General features: G+C 35.2%; 2 pseudogenes; both read right to left on the bottom strand.

Moving 5' to 3' along the window:
* Positions 1–1,760: 1,760 nt before the first annotated feature.
* LOC149190488 (cullin-1 pseudogene) lies at positions 1,761–2,567 on the bottom strand (annotated as a pseudogene).
* Positions 2,568–2,679: 112 nt separating this feature from the next.
* Positions 2,680–3,906, bottom strand: LOC149190487 (cullin-1 pseudogene; annotated as a pseudogene).
* Positions 3,907–17,944: the final 14,038 nt, after the last annotated feature.

The following is a 17,944-nucleotide window of genomic DNA, read 5'->3' as shown; positions in this document are numbered from 1 at the left end:
TGACACTTATGAGCGAGGTGATAAATTCAAATCATAAGAACATGGTTGGAAGAAAAAAGTCTTCAAATCAGATTCCGCAGTAAGAAGCCAAGAAGCATTCTAATTCATAAGATGCAACTACAAAAACAGATAAAAGGGAGTGGTGAAAATGTAGCTAGCAAGCAAGGTCATCATGTGGCTTGTGCAACTGCATGAATAATAAATTACATAAAATCTAAATCTACAAAACAATCTAATTTACATAAAATCTAATTCTATATGTCGTGCAATAAATAATTAAAAACAATAGCTTTTCAACCAAGTCCACATATTAAAGTAAAACGATTTGTTCAAATAAAATAAAATTGGTTCAAATTTTGGCACAAGAGACATGTCTAGCAGTAAATAATTAAAAACTATGGCCTTTCAACCACTTCCACATATCAAGGTAAAGTAAATCGATTTGTTTCAAATAAAATTGGTTCAATTTTTGGCAAAAGAGACGGGAGAATCCATTATTTAACTTCTGTTTCCAGCCAAATATAAGCTTATAATGATGACTCAAGAAGATGAGAGCCTAGGCAGCCAATAACACCATAAAAAATTAGATATAGAATAATCTAGAAAATAATAGTCAATGCATAACCCAAACTCGTTATATTACCGCTACATAAAATCAAATTCTACAAAACAATATGTTCCAAGAAGGACCCTCAGCCAATATCATAGTTTGAGTCTTGATTAGTTCGCAAGTGGGTCAATAAGTAGGATGATGAGGAGAAGAGACTAAGGTAAGTGGAGGCAGCCACTCAATGAGAGACTCCCAATATAGGGAGAGTTCGAGCCAGTTGAGTAGACAAATTGTTTAAGGATGATTAGGAAAGAGTTGGACCTCCCAATACCACATTTAGCCAAAGTAAGAAGCCACAAAGATACACAGGTACATGACAGTTATGACTAAGGTGATAAATTCCGATCATAAGAACATAGTTGGAAGGAAAAGTCTTCAAATCAGATTCCACAGTAAGAAACCAAGAAGTATTCTAATTCATAGGGAGCAACTACAAAAACAGATAAAAAGGAGTACTGAAAATGTAGCAAGCAAGGTCATGTGGCTTGTGCAACTGCATGAATAATAATTTACATAAAATCTAATTCTACAAAACAATCTAATTTACATAAAATCTAATTCTATATGTCGTGCAGTAAATAATTAAAAACCATAACTTTTCAATCAAGTCCACATATCGAGGTAAAGTAAAACAGTTTGTTTCAAATAAAATTGGTTCAAATTTTGGCACAGGAGACATGTCTAGCAGCAAATAATTAAAAACTATGGCCTTTCAACCAATTCCACATATCAAGGTAAAGTGAAATGATTTGTTTCAAATAAAATTGGTTCAATTTTTGACAAAAGAGACGGGACAATCCATGGTTTAACTTCTGTTTCCAGCCAAATATAAGCTTATAATGATGACTCAAGAAGATGAGAGCCTAGGCAACCAATAACACCATAAGAAATAAGATATAAAATAATCTAGAAAATAATAGTCAATGCAGATACCAAACTGGTTATATCACGGCTACATAAAATCTAATTCTACAAGGGCAGGCTACATAAAATCTACAACGGCAGGAATAATAATTTAGATAAAATCAAATTCTACAAAACAATATGTTCAAAGTCATTTGAAAAGTTTCGTATCCTGCAAATGAATGACTGAAAATGTAGGGTTAAAACAATACCCGAAAATGATACCATGTATATTGAGCAATTTCTTTTATGCTATATATCGAATGATATTAGAATTTTCTTTGTCCCGTTCTATGAACTCCCTTGAAATCAGATCTTCAATCTGCTTCTGCATTAATTTAACTTTTGGTTTGAACGTGGCTTGCAGTTGCTCAACGCATTCAACGAATAATTCCTGACTGCTCAAGACTTTTCTAGCCTTCATCGTCCGAACTATTGCAGCATCGATGGCATGGCATCTATCGCCATCTACAACCTCGCTGACTCTCTTCTTCTCATCCATTTGTGGAAGTGAAATCTTAATCCTCGCAGATTTGCAGGTGAAGCTAGCATTGAATTCAAAACTATCAGTTTTTGTTATTGTTTGAGTCACCGGCTCCTTCAAAATAATCTTGTACTTTCCACATACAAATGAATGAAGCAGTCTAATAACATCCTCCTCTCGCAAATTTAATTGTGAACTGATTTCTTCACAGCTCAATCTTTCAAAATCATTGAACAATAAAAGCATGACTGCCTGGTTGGTTGATACTGCAATTTCTATTGGCTTAGTATCAAAGTTTCCTATAAGTTTACAATTTCCCAAACAATACATCCATGTAAGTTTACGATGCTGATATTTTGTAGAGTAAAAGCCTTCATACGCCCTAATACATTTAAGAATTTCCGCTGGTGGATTGAGGTTGAATAACTTGTAGGTTGGCCAGAACCCATTATTTAATACTGTAACAGTCAACTCTATTCCAGGATGCACATTTGAATAATCATGAAGATATGTGTTGAAGTCAGGTTGAGTCTCCCTTGCCAGTGTGAAATCATTAACCATGCCCTGCATCCGTTAGCTGGAGACCATATTGCCTTTATCTTTGACAACATGGCTCGTTTGGCATTTGCGCTTTTATGGTGTAGTAATCTGGAAGCCCTCAGCAAACAAATCTCTATGATCATCACTTTAAACCGCTCTTTTTAAGCACGTTGTCACAAAATGTAGCCAGAAACTCTGCACATGTGCTTTCTTCGACTTTTTTATCACATATTACTTCAAATGCGTCCCTCAAGGCTTTATAAAAAATATTGCTTCTTTGAAATGCCTCCACAACGTAACCACTACACTTATCATGCACTTCAATAATCTTCTCCACAAACTCATGTGCTGGAATGTCATCTATATTATTATTCTTATTCTTGACAACATCTTCCACCCATTTAAATAATTTTATTCCTTCGCTGATTACATGCTGTTTAAAAATACTTGCAAAAGGTTCCAAGCTTTGAGGTATTCTACAGAACAGCCTGTACATTCTCGAAAGATCGTCTTTCTTGTCGTTTGTAAGCAAAACATGACACCCCGAATACTTATTTTCCAAAAGTTGAATATAGTAGCGGGAGAGGATTTCATTTTCTACTTTCTCTAATAACTTCTGCTCGCTGCTGGAATGCAAATAGTGAGCAACTCTTTCTTTCTCACGTCTCAAACATTCTTCGGCCTTTATCATATAGTCAGGACACGAATCCTCCTCTAATATCCATAATGAACCCTTCCTAGAGTAGTAAGCTCCAGTATCTTCCAACATGGGAGCTTCAAAGTCTTTTTGGTACAAATCCAAGCGATCCATTCCCATTTCCACAAAAAAATTCACAATGTTTCTCAACAAAGCGCGATCAATTTGTTCTCCCTCGCGCTCACGATTAATCAACTCAATCACCACATTCTTCACATTAATCTTGATACCGTGATACACCACGTCACGGAAACACATCACTCCAACTTTTACTAGCGAAACCAGGGAGTTTTGCCTCACGAAGTAAAGATCCAAATAAATGAACATATTTGAGATGAGTCTAACCAGCACCTTGTGATAATTTCCCCAACATTTCTCAACTTCTTTCAACAGGAACTGATCATGCACTTCCCCTAAAGCTGGCAATACTGTGACAGCAACGTATTCTTCCAATGAAATCCGGTACTTGTCATAGAGTTGTTGTGAGTACACATAAGGACGCCTTTGGGTGCACATTTTGTACACAGTTGTATAAATGTTAATGTACTCCGTTACAGGGAAATCGCCTTTTAAATCTGTTTTGAGAATATTTATCAACTTTAGGATGCCATTCTGAATAATATCCCATCCTTCATTGAATTCTATAATACCTGTATCTGTTGACATCATCATCTTTTTCCAAGTGGTAACTGCCCGCCTTTCTTAGCCGTCACCTTCTGTCAAGCGACGTCTGCCAACGTTACAGAGAAGTCTTGCCGAACGCACAGAATGACAGGTAATGTAACCGGATTGTGTCGACTGCGCCTATTTGTGTTGGTCGCTTCCCATAAAACAAAAGAAATTGTGTCACATGGTGAGGAAGAAGAGAAGAACCATTTTGATATATTTATACGGAGATCGCCACTCCATATGGGACACCCAAATTTCTGGGCCGACAATTCGTGAAATAAATAAATTATGAACCATATAAACTTCCATCTCCACTCCATATTTATACGGAGATCGCCACTCCAGATGGGACACCCAAATTTCGGGGCCGACAATTCGTGAAATAAATAAATTATGAACCATATAAACTTCCATCTCAAACTACCGTACACACCACCAATTTCTAATGAGGCGCAGAAAATTAAGCTAAAAGACTAACAATGTTATATTTTAATCCATGAAAAGTTATATGTTAACTCCTAAATTTGTGGGACTCTCCCTCATAGATTATGTCAATTGCCAGTGGATGCATTCTTCGCCTTTGTCACACATTTACACTACACATTATCATACTCTTTGAATGCAGATGAAGATAGGCCATGCAAAATATTATTAATGACCATTGTGAGTGGGGTTTCATAATTGAATCTATGAGAATATGGGATTATATGTGAAGAGTGTAGCATAGTCGATGTTAGGAAGCATACCTTTGCTTGCAAAATTTGCATATTCATAATTTTTTTATTTTTTATTTAAACTATTTTTTCAAATACTTATGGTTGATGGTTGCACTTGTTTTTCAGTAAAAATAATGTTTTCAGACAAATTTTTCGGCACTTTTGCTTTTAGTCAACATTCAAGCCATTAAACGTAGTGGAAAAAATTTCAATGCCATAAAGACATCTCTTGAGAATTTGAGAAGCAATGCAATCCTTATAGGTGTGACCCTTCTCATTATTTGAATTCAGTGTTGTACATCTATTACAGAATATTAGTACAAAATAAAATATGCCATGGTTTAAAGACATGCCATGATACATTTTGGACTCTATTGGATAATGGATGCCACCCATCATTGCGAAGGTCATTGAAAACAAAATGGTGAGCACAAAAGAGAAAACATAATCATCATGGCACCCTACAACTCCAATCTTGCAGCTTGTCACAAAAATGGAAAAGAAACTGATATTTAGAAAGAAAAAAAATGATGCATAGGACAACGTCTGCTGAGTGGGACATGTGCATTGTTATGGCAAGAAAATCCACACGATTATTGGTGCCAAAACTTGTCAGCCCAAATGTAAATTGCATAGCGACTATAATTGTTGAAATGGTTAAAAAATTTATTCCACTGCCATCACCTACACATAATTCTTTATGCTGCGGGACAATCTCCCTTCCTCTAGACGCATGTGGTTGGCTATTCCTTGTGGATTTGAGTTCTGCAACCTGCCCTCGATTCAAACTTGACTGCCACACTTTCATCATAAAGTTCCGCTAGTAGAATTCAATGTGATTAGAATAATTATAATCTAATGCATTATAATTGTGAATTTGGAATTTTTTTTTGGGATATATATATATATATATATATATATATATATATATAACTTGGAAAATATAATTCTTACTTGTCTTGTGATGGGGTCATTAGCTTTCTTTAAACATCTCCGTAATCGTACAGAGCGAACTCCATCAAGTTGTCTCACAACCCTTGTAAAGGTGTAATCAGCAAACTATATTCCCAAGTTCCTCTCTAGAATTCCCGAAGTCAATTATTGAACAACATTCCAAGCTGTCGCATAACCTCATGAGAAGACCACTCCCACGTCCTCAACAAATGAGGGACCCTTCCCTACATCCCCAACTTCCTAACTATCTAGCCAACCATCCATATTGAGTTTACCCTACTCAATCTCTTACAGTAGCTACTTCAATAAAAATAGAACTACTAGTCATTCTATGGACGAGTCCCATCTACCGAGATACATGGGTGCCAACTGCTATACTTGCTAGTTGTATAGAAGAGTCATCTAGACACGAAAAGTATCTAGAGCTAGTTATTACAACATGACCTTTTTATCTAATTTTGAAAGTTCATCATCATCAGTATTACAAACAAATTACAATACTAATAATTTAACTACTACATCACACATAATCTAACACATAACCTAGGTTTCCATTATAAACAGTCCCTACATGATTTCCAATACACCTCTGCAATTCTCCAAATCTCAACTCTTCGTAAAATGTTTGAGAAAACCAAGGGGAATTGTGCCTATATCATACTTCCCATAATGCATCGAACCAAAGCAACAATGGCGATTTACCATGCTATTATCAATTTCCGACATGATCATCAAACATGGCGAAGATCCCTTAGGGTCTGTTCTACAATTTAACTACAATTATCCACCTGCATCCTCATCCTCCGATGTTTTTCTATAGATGATTCCCATCGTTGTCTAGCCATCAATAGTTCATTGACTGTAGCAAGTTGCACGATGACAAAGGCAGTGAAAGAGCTTGAAATTTCTGCAAGCATCATGTGACTACTGATGAAGCAATATAAGTGCTTCAAATCACATGATCATAGATTTCTGAGATGAGTCTCATCCACAATCTTCGAGATGAAACTAAAGTAAACTTCCCTCAAAGACGCCATGAAGATATTTTCACGCTTTAGCTACACTCTACAGTGATCTGCAAGCTTCATAACTCGCCACAGTGTTTCCCATATTGAATTCCAATAGGCTTAGAGTCATGTATGACGCAATGCAATTTCATTGCGAGGCTTTGTATGTGAGGCCAGGTCTGTTTAAACCATTCAATGAACTGATATTAATCCCGAGAATTGACTATATCAATCACAACAGATCTCACTTGGCGTGACTCTCGTCTGTTGGTTGAGGCGGATCTATAGATCTTCATCAAAAACAACCTTCAATCCACAGGATGCTTGAATCTTGACTCAAACAGACCCTGCATCAATGACATCCTCCTGTTGAAAGTGCACTATCGATAGTATTCGCAAGCCTGCAATAAACCCTCTTGTCTCTACAGGTTTGACTGACAAATAATACACACTTCCATATACAAACTAACACACTACTATGCAACAATAAATTACACTCTCTCTATGCCCCTGGGCCCTCCTAAAAGGGAGTTAGCCTAGATAGGTGTGTGGTTGAGATATTCACTCAACTAATTGATTGTGTGTCCATGACAATTTTCGTATCTCGAGACAACACTTCATGTATATATGTAATATTAGTTGATCAATGTAATAGAGTGTGCATTTAGAAAATATTTGTTGGTATTAGAGCTCGTATGGGTTGGGCCTTGGCCCCTCATGGGCCGAGGAAGATAAGAGAGTATGTATTTGTTTTCAGAGTATACTTTTTGTGTTTGCAACATGTATTTTCTTTTGGTTGGGGGGGGGGGGGGGGGGGGGGGGGGGGAGGAGGGGGGTGTTCCCATCATATTTGGAAGAAAATAATGGCTTTTCCTGAAAAGTTTGTAGTCTTTCAACAAGCATTCCTCTATGCTCTAGCTTGATGCATACCATCAACGATAAATGAGTTCGCTCAGCGAGTCATTGTAGTGGCAGGCACATCAAAGTATGAGGTGAGGTAACGGTTACAGTCGTAGTGCTTGTGGATTTGTCCAGTCATTTCTCATTTATATTAATTGTTAAGTGACTGTGGAGTTGCATATGAGCAATACAACTATCATAGACGTGATGTTTCATACATTGTATATGCACTGAGCGTGTGGGTGTTTCGGCCCAATAAGTTTCTTTCTGCGTTGTGATTGAGCCATCAAACATGAGTGTTGTTGGCATTGCAGGTTGATGTGTAGCCAACGAGTGAACTGACAAATTTTACATGGTATGAAATGAAGAGTTGTGAAGAATTCCAGTTGTAGTTGTCATTAGGGGAATTTTGAGGTCTAAAATGGGCCTCCTAAGAAAAATGTACAACCAAAATAAAATTTATAAGAACCAATATGATTCAGTATGATGATGTCAATCATGGGGGATGATTCACCATTTTTGGAGTGAAAAAGTAAAAGGATTAAAAATAATAAAATAATAAAACAATAAAACTACTTTTTCAACTCATATTTTCAACTTATCTCCCCAAGGTTTTAATCACATTTCGAGTGGGAGTATTCATTGGACGCAAAATTTAATTCCTCATCGAAGGAGTACCCATGTTGCATAGTTTTGATAGACCATGCTACAAGAAAAATGAGAAATACATGAAAAAACGTGATTGCAATCACGTTTTTCATATATTTTCCATTTTCGTGTAGAATGGTCCATTGAAAGTATGTAACATGGGTACTCCTTGGATGAGGAACAAAATTATGCATCCAACGAGTGTTTCCATTCGAAATTTGAGTAAACCCATAGGGAGATAAGCTGAAAATATGTGTTGAAAATATAGTTTTTTTTTCCCTCTAAAATTTGATCATGTAATCTAATCTTATTTTATTATTTCCACTATTATTTTATAATTTCCTTAAGAGGCCCATTTTAGACATCAAAAGTCCCATAATGCAAATTCTCGTTCAATAGTCATCGATCTATGTGTGGTTCCAATGGAATGGGCGCTATTAGTTGCATCAAATTTGTTGTTTTCCAATCTGTGTGTAGAGCCGACCTGCATGTGGCATTGACGAAGGCTAGAGAGTCCACCTGAGAGACGAATTGCATGTAATATATGCGAGCAGTGGTGTGATCTATTTCATGTATATCTCCTTGTATTTGTTCAAAAATGCATTGAAATCAATGAGATTGAAAAGGCGTTGTTGCAGAGATAATAATCGCTTTGGATCAAAGGCGATGTTGTATGAAGGCTGTAAGCAAAAGTAGCAATGTCCAAAAAATGGACAAGGTTTCTGTCTCACTGAGAAATTGGCGATAATCGAGATGGAGGGTCGAAGTGTTGAAGAGCTAATTGAGGAAGGATCAGAGTTAAGGAGTTGCATTGAGGAGAAACTTGTGGACCTGTTAAGGAGCTACATTGAGGAGCAACAGTGTGCCACATCAAAGCCCATAAGAAAAGCTGCAACATCAACAATTTTTTTTGTTTTATGAGAGGTAAAGAAACGCGAGGAATAATCATTCCACATGGGTGAATATGGAACCAAAACTTCCACTATGTCAAAAATTAGTATATGCTTTGATGAAATGAATTGTCTTCTTGAATTCTTTGGGTTCTGCAACTGAAAAATGTTGAGCGTGATAAACTTAACATGTAAATGCAATTTCTTAGAATTGACCACTCTAACATCTACAAATTGAAGTAAAAAATATTCAAGATGAAGACACTAAGTTTGTATATGCTTTCAGAAGAATTTTGCCAAAGTGTGATGGTGGTAGTGGATATTAGTTGGTTGAAGCAACAATAGATGGACAAACAAGGTAAAGGATTGTCTGTTGAATAATAAAGCAGACTCAATATTATATTGAAATGTGAATCACACATGTATTAGTAAGCAAGTATGATGTTTTGCAGTGATCTTTGGAAAGTATGTACCTAGTAACTCCATGAATTAGAGTGTGTAATGTAAGCAAGATGAGTCATGTATACCCCTATAAAGTTCATGGTAATATTAAAACCATTTTGGAAGTGTAGGTTTGTGGTAAGCCAAAACCCACTTTGTAGTGTAGGTTTGTGGTAAATCAGAAACCACATGTGAGAGTGAAGTGAACAGGGATTCCTATAGGCATGGTTTAGGGTTAGCCAATAAAACCCTAGGCGTGGTTTAGGGTAAGCCGAGAAAACCCAGAGCATGGTTATGGGTAATCCAAGAAAACCCATGATGACAATGATGGCAAGGGATTTACAAGTGCATGTAAAAGTATGCAAATAATGGTTGACTGAACCATGTACATGAACTTGAACATCCTAGTAGACGGGCGGTTGTAATCGTTGGTACTCATGCATTCCAATAGATAGTTATTCCTTTATATGGACATCAAAAATTTGATGATGTTTGCATGAATAAGGTAGAATGTGTAATTTCTATATTGGACCAGATGTAGATCTTGCTAATTGAAATTGAGACAAATAGTCATTAAGGGGGTGACTTGGAAAATATAATTCCTACTTGTCTTGTGATGAAGTGATTAGGTTTCTTTAGGAGTTTGTTAGATATACGAGATCTTAGGTCCTATTTAGGTGTGTGGTTGAGATATTCTCTCAACAAATTGGATTGTATGGTTAAGATAATATTTTTATCTTAAACCAATAATTAATGTATTTATATGTGTTTAATGTAATGCAAGATTTAAAAGTTTTGTTTTGTTTCCGAGATTGGTGTGTGGTTGAGATATTCTCTCAACCAACTGATTGTGTATCTACGACAATTTCCCTATCTTGAGAGAAGTGCTCTACCTGAAAAGTTTGGTGTCTGCCGGCAATCGTTGCTCTCTGATCTAGTTTTATGTGTAGCATCGATGAGAAATGAGTTGGGTCAGGGATTCACTACAGTTGCAGGGCAAATTGAAGTATGAGGTGAGGTGATCGTTACAGTCCTAGCACTCGTGGATTCGTCCAATTATTTTTCATTTATATTGATTGTTAAGTGATTGTGGGGTTGTGTATGAGCAATACAACTATCATAGACGTGATGTTTCATACATTGTATATGCATTGAGCCTTATTGCGAAAACCTATCATAATTTAGTTGTCAAAGCAGCAATAGGGATAGCCATCATTGGCTACTTCTACAAATGCAGGCTGACTTATCATTGTCATTCAAGGAAAACCACGCCACCTAGAATTTCCCACTGGTGATCTGTAAGGAGGCAAGCTTTCGCTCATGCCAAATGCCTCTTGGTCTTGTGCCATTGACCTGTTTCCTTAAGTCCGAGGAAAAAGAGCACTTAGCCAAGCAGAAGCAGTGATCCCTTCTGACAAACCACCCAAGATAACTCTAATTGACTTTAAATACTCTTTATATTCTGTATGGGTAATATACATGTTTCAATCCGTTACATCATGGAATTAAAGCTATTTCATCAAAGCTCATCGTGTCACTTGTGGAAATTGAACCTGAATGAGGAGGGTCTCAAACATTCCTCCCAACCAACCCAATTGACATAAATAATTATATTTACCAATGTAAATATTGATGTGAAATAATTCTAAAGAGTCTCCATTTTTTAGAAATTGTATTTAGTAGTTATTTTTATCCCATTTTAAAAATAGTGTGACATATAACATATATTTTTGGTGGTTAAAATTATGTTTTTTTAAAGAATTGACATTATAAGTTTGCATTCCTAGTAACTCCTTATTTTTTATCAGATTGTCACTTCTTTCTAGTACCTCCTTATTTTTTATTAAATTGTCACTTCTTACTATCAAACTTTTTAAAACCAATCCCTAAACAAACAAAAAATATCATTTCTCATAACCTTGTTTTTCCCAATCTCAAAATTACAATATTTTTAAAATCATAGTTAAAAGTCCATTATTATTATAAAAAAAGAAAACAGAATATACAAAATACATTTTTAATAAAAAAAATAATATTTAAACTTATATTTTAAATTTAAAAAAAAAATAATTAAAAATCCATTATTATTAAAATAAAAAACAGAATATAAAAAATAATTTTTTAATAAAAAAATAATATTTAAACCTATATTTTAAATTAAAAATAAAAAATAAAAAATCTTCAAATAAATATAAATCAAATCTCTTATATATATATATATATATATATATATATATATATATATATATATATATATATATATATATATATAGTGTAATGTAATTCAATCTTCGCTCTCCTTCTCGAGTATCACTCTCTCTTCCATCCCGAGTCACTTCCTTCCTTCCCCTTACACTCACCCTTTACCCCGCTTTCCAGATATTTTGTTTAAACAATGCATTGATATGCTATCTACATATGTTACTCATTTCAACAATGGGGTGATTGTGTATAAGGGTCATGATGAAGGGTGCTTCTTGCACCTTTTTCTTAAAAATATGATAATGGAGGGAAAGAGGGAAGTTGAATGGTGAAACTCGAAATATATATATAGAGAGAGTAATGTTGTTAATTATTTTTTTTTTAAATAATTTTTTATAATGTATAAAATTATATTTTATATAAAATTTATATTTTAAAAGTACTAAAAAAATAATTTTTTTATATGTTTTTTTAATATCATATTTGATTTTTGTTTAATTTCATTTTTTTTAAATTATATTGAATTTTTGAATTATGATTTTAAAGATATTATCATTTTAAATTTGGAAAATAATGGTATAATAATATTTATTTCTTAATTTAAGATGAATTATAAGATTTAGGTGTAATGATATTAATTGTCAAGAACATAAATTTGAAAGAAATTACAATTTTGATTATACAAGAAATTGAGAGTGATATTATAAGTGTTTTTTTTTTCGATTTTATAGTTGATTTAAGGTTGGTGAGTGTTATTTCTTGATTTTGTATATTGTTTTAAGGATTTTTCTTATAATAACGAAAATTGTTAAATCGTGATCTCAAAGAAGTAATAATTGAGTCGAGAGGTGATTTACAACCACGGGGGCTTCACTCAATGAACCCTTGACATATCACGTGCATTTATATTATACTAAAAAATACCCCTAATTTGGCTACATATTGGAAAATACCTCTAAAAATCACATTATTTAACCCCCTACCAATAACCCAATACACCTTTCCAATTTAAAAAACCGTTACTTTCACTAGATATTGTAGGTATTCATTTTTCATTAGCAATTTTTATAACCCTTTATATTGTTTTATTAACTTCGAACTCCATTTTCTATACCTACCAATATAAAAACCCTTTACCCCCTATATATCCCCCAATATATTATGTCATTTTTTCTTCAATATATATCCCCCAATATGAACCCACATGGTATGGTATTGCTCCCCCACTGAAACCCCCCATGTCTACAACCCAATATAGTGGAGAACTGTAGGTGTAATGTATGTAAGTAAATAAGTAAACATCTAAACATATTTTAAATGTCGAGAACTATTTTAAATGTCATCTCCACATATTTTAATTAATATTCAAATTAAAACATATAAATGTAAATTGTAAAGTAATGTAATGTAAAATGTAAGATGTTGAGCTATCAATTTGATAAAAAGAAATTGGCATATCTATAATGTAAAATTAACATACCATTGTTTCTGTAAGAAGTTATTTCTTTATATATTATTATTGGTATAATAATAGATAATATTTATTATTATTATTCCAATATATTATAATAACAATAATCTCCATTTTAAGTATTATATTATACCTTACATATATTACTGATTACACAAAGTGACAATTCTCAATCATATGGATGGATGGAGAGAGAGAGAGAGAGAGGGAGTTGGGAGACAAAGGGAGAGAGAGTACTTGACAAAGAGAAAGGTGGAGAGAGAGGGGGAGTGAAAAGGGAGAGATGGAGGCAGAGTGAGGGAGAGAGGATAGCAGGAGGGAAGAGAGAGAGAAGGATAGAGATAGAGAGGAAGAGGGAGGGAGAGAGTGATAGATAGATACAGAGAGAGAGAGTGTGTATGTTTGGGGGTGAGATAGAGAGACAAAGAAGGGGATAGATTGATATATATGTAGAGAGAGAGAAATAACATGTGTGTTTGGGGGGGGTGAGATAGAGAGACGAAGAAGGAGAGTTGGAGGGAGATAGAGATATAAATGGAGAGAGAGAGAGAGAGAGAGAGAGAGAGAGAGAGAGATGGGGGAGAGAGGGAAGGGCAGAGAGAGAAGCAGTGAGGGAGAGAGATAGACACAAAAATGGAGGGGGGGAGAGGGAAGAAGAAAGAGACACACAGAGACAAATACATATATTATATAGTATTATATAATATTGAACATTATTAACTATAGAGAAAGAAAAGTAAGAATTTTACAAAAGGTAAAAGAAATTGGATTTAGAAGCCATAAATATTTTGGTTTTTCATCTAAATAGATGCATTTATTTTAGTGTACATATTGATTCATTATCCTATTTGATCGAATGCACTTGGTGCATTGATTTCAATGTAGTTGTTGATTTCTAATCTTATCTGATTGCTTGCACTAGATGCTTTGATTTCAGTGTAGATGTTGATTTCTAATCATATTCGATTGCTTGCACTAGATGCATTATTTCAGTGTAGATGTTGATTTCTAAACTTATTTGATTGTTTGCACTAGATGCATTGATTTCAGTGTAGATGTTGATTTCTAATTTTATTTGAATTCTCGCAGTAGATGCATTGATTTCCTTGTAGTTGTTGATTTCTAATTTGATGTAACTAGACATAAGATGTACATTAATTTCAAAGTAATTAGATTAATAGTGTGCATTGATTTCAGTGTAAGGACAAAATAATTATTGACGATGTGCATTGATTCTTGTGTTAAAGTAATTCAACCATAAATAATACTTGAATTCTCATCTTAAATAAATGTTCACTTACCTAAAATGTTTTGTTTTTGAAACTATAAACTATTTCTAATTGCCTACATTTTTATTATTCTCATTTTCCATCATTCAACATTGTTAGTCACTTTGCATTCAAACGACGTAATGGAAAACAACTACTATTGAAACTTACTTGGGGTTTAACACTCCATAAGTCACAATGATTGACTTTGGAGAAAAATACTATTAATATTGGAGTGCAAGAGAGACAAGATATGATGTTTACTACAAAATCTCGAGTTAAAGAATTTGAATGGTCTACGATTTCAACTGCCCTTTTCATATGATCCATATGAAAATATGGCATAACTAATAGGTGTGACACTAAGAACGGTAGAAGAAAATAGCTTCAGATTGATCACAATGAATACATTTTTATTATTCCCATTTTCTATCATTCAACATTGTTACATTTTCACTTTTCATTCAAAACTTTTGTTTCAACATTTTTCATCATTCAACTTATTAACAATATCTATTATCTCGGCAAACTAAGGTAACTAAGAAAATTTAAAATTAAAATGACCAGATTAATTTTAGAAATATTTAATATATTTAAAATGATCAGATTAATTAGATGTTCAACAAATTTTCCATGGTTGCACATGACTAAATCTAGCCTAGATCCATCTTATCCTCGAATCTATCAAGCGCTAAGTGGGATGAAATCTCTCGAGATGCAAACCTTTCCACAAGTTTTGCACTAAAAAAGAGGTTTTCACCTCGAGATATTTGATCCCTCTCGATTCTTAATATATATGGGGTTAATATTGATATAGGATGGTTTAAGTAATAAAAGTTATTAAAAAAATAAAGTTAAGAAGATATTGTTTTTAATACAAATTTTCCTTTTTAAATGTGTGAGTTAGGGATTTCTATTATATCTCCACTATAAAAAAAAAAGTACATAGTCTTATCTACTGACATGCCACTTGGGTAATGACACTAACAACACAACTGAATTTCCTTTTTCCATATAATTATATTTTCAAAACTAATGCAATAATGCAAAATAACAATTCTGAGAATGCTAGAATTACTACTTCCTAACATATATTTATAATAAAACTAATTAGCAAGTTCATTGTTGATGGAAAGTAAAGCAAAAAACTAAATTCTTAACATGTTACCTTGGAGATGAGTCAACTCATATGAACATTTGATTCTCTTCTTCTTCTTAAGAATCAAAGAATTCCAACTTTGTTATCCTTTTTGCCAACTAGGAGACATTGTTGTCCATTTATTTTCACCTATATTTGGAAAGAATCTATGCAGAGCAAGTTTTCTTGTTGGACCTCCTCTCCACTGATACTTTTCCATGATAATTTTCGCTAGTAAATATCCAGTATTTGGAGATATGACAAATCATTACCATTTCAATCTGAAATATGACAGAAAGTGGAGAACTCAGTGTCAATGTCAATAGGCCCATATCTCAGCTCACAACTTTCTGCAGCGTCTAGTAGTGTGGTGGCCATTCTGCCCATGGGCATAACATCGAAAAAAGGAGGGGATTTCCACTCCACCACACGTATTTGGGAGTATAACTCTTTTGACAGTAGGGTGGCAGGTATTTTGGCTAGAGTTGGCACCAAGATGACAGGTGTGTTGATCTCATTTCGGAACGTGTCTTCTCCTCTTGATCCCCATTCATAAAGCCCAAGCTGTCCATCCAAGAGGCGGATCAAGTTGGTCCTGCACGAGCTCTCCTCCTCTGCCGGGTCTGAGTACGTGGAGTCACCGATTCCGTCAAGAATTTTCACCTCCCTTGAATTATCAACCCCCTCCCAGTTGTTTAGGCAGCGAGGAACGAAGCAAACCTTTAGCCCCTTTTTGAGGAGTCGTATGAATCCAGGGTTTTCTCCTTTAACCTGGCCTAATAAGAGGAGTTGTTCGTCCTGAAGGGTGCACATAAGTTGGAGGTTGTATACGAGCCACTTTAGCACATCGAACCTTTCCGGCCTAATCTCTTCCGTGGAATAGGGAGAAGGCGCTCCTAATGCCTGAAAATATTGATGAATCCTGCTCATTCGGCTCAGGTTCAGCTCAGATAACTTGTCATCCCCTAAATAAATAATCGCACTCTTCTAGCATACTAGATGCCTCCGTATTTTGCCTAGCCCTAGGGGCTTTGATGAATCCTGCGTAACTTGGGGGTTCATGAGCCCTTGCTGAGGGCAAAGTTTTGTCTTTCCTTTTCGATGCCTTGCTAACGATCATTTTGGCTAAGTGAAATCCGACTTTTTTGGTTGTCGCATACCGGCAGGCTTCGTACTCCTCGAGAGACATCCCCCATATGTGAATATCCACGTCGCTATAGACATCAAGGTCGGGGAACATGGAGAAAACCTTCCCCCAACCTTTCACTTTCATGAATTGCACTTGGCCCACGATATGTGGATGGAACTCTTTTAGCAACATAATTTTGATATCGTTGTAGGTGTATACCAGATTCTTTATCCCAATTAGATAGGTCATAACCACAGGGAAATTCGGGATACTAAACGGCGGATCCTTTGTTTCGGCGACTAGGATGCTTTCCACTCCCAAATAGAACCCGAGAATCATATTGATCATTCCCTGGGGAGAGATGTACATGCACATCGACACAACCAGAAAAAGGTACAGTGGTTTTTTGTTACAGTTTGTTTTGTGACAGGCAGCCATAAGTGTGTTTCGGGTGTTGTTCGCCATTATCAAGAAAGAGATGCTCTTGTAGCAACTGAACGGAAGAGAAAATCCATGAGATTCTCTATGAATTATGAGAAGTAAGCTTAGGGTTGAACCTCCCAATAGTGACCCGCATTTCTCCACCCTACAAATAGTCCGGTAGTCTAGAGGTGGGGGAATCCATCAATATCAATATCTTGTCCATTCCACTCTGATGAATAAGGGAGATTCAAAGCATATATTATATATGTCATTATGCAATCGAGATCTTGAACTAATTGGTTCATTTCAACCAGTGATTCCAGTGATTCCAGTCATGAATGAGATAGGTTATATATGTCATTATGTGATCGATTCATTCATTATATATGTCATTACGCTCCTACCTACAAGCCCTCTAACCTGCCAAGCCATCTCATCTGCCAAGCTTGGTTCATGGTAGTGATGTTATTAGATGGTATCTAGGTTTAGAGAGAATTGGTCTAGCTGTATATAGAGAAAAGGGGTTCAGTGGGATAGATCTACTAGATGGAGATAGAGTTCGATGGGGATAGGGTGAGTTCATCTTAGCGGTCTGATTTTGATGGTTGGTATGGGTGCTAGGGATAGTAGGGATGGATGGAATGCTTGCTTGCTGGATGGATAGTTGTCAGAGTCTGCCTGCTGTATTTGATGAGTTAGCAGAGTAAGACGTATGGAGATAGAGAGAGTTTAAGTGGTCTACGCGGTATGAGTATGATTCTGATGGCTAGGCTAGAAGGTCTGGATGTTGAGATGGGTAGAGGTTCGTTGGGTAGTATGGGCTCATAAGGCAGGTTGGAGTGTTGTGTAAGATG

The sequence above is a fragment of the Pinus tabuliformis genome, chromosome 3_1, assembly GCF_031772625.1.
Source record: "Pinus tabuliformis cultivar Carrire ecotype Pingquan chromosome 3_1, CPIR1, whole genome shotgun sequence".
NCBI lineage: Eukaryota > Viridiplantae > Streptophyta > Pinopsida > Pinales > Pinaceae > Pinus > Pinus tabuliformis.
This window is presented reverse-complemented; position numbering and strand designations above follow the sequence as displayed.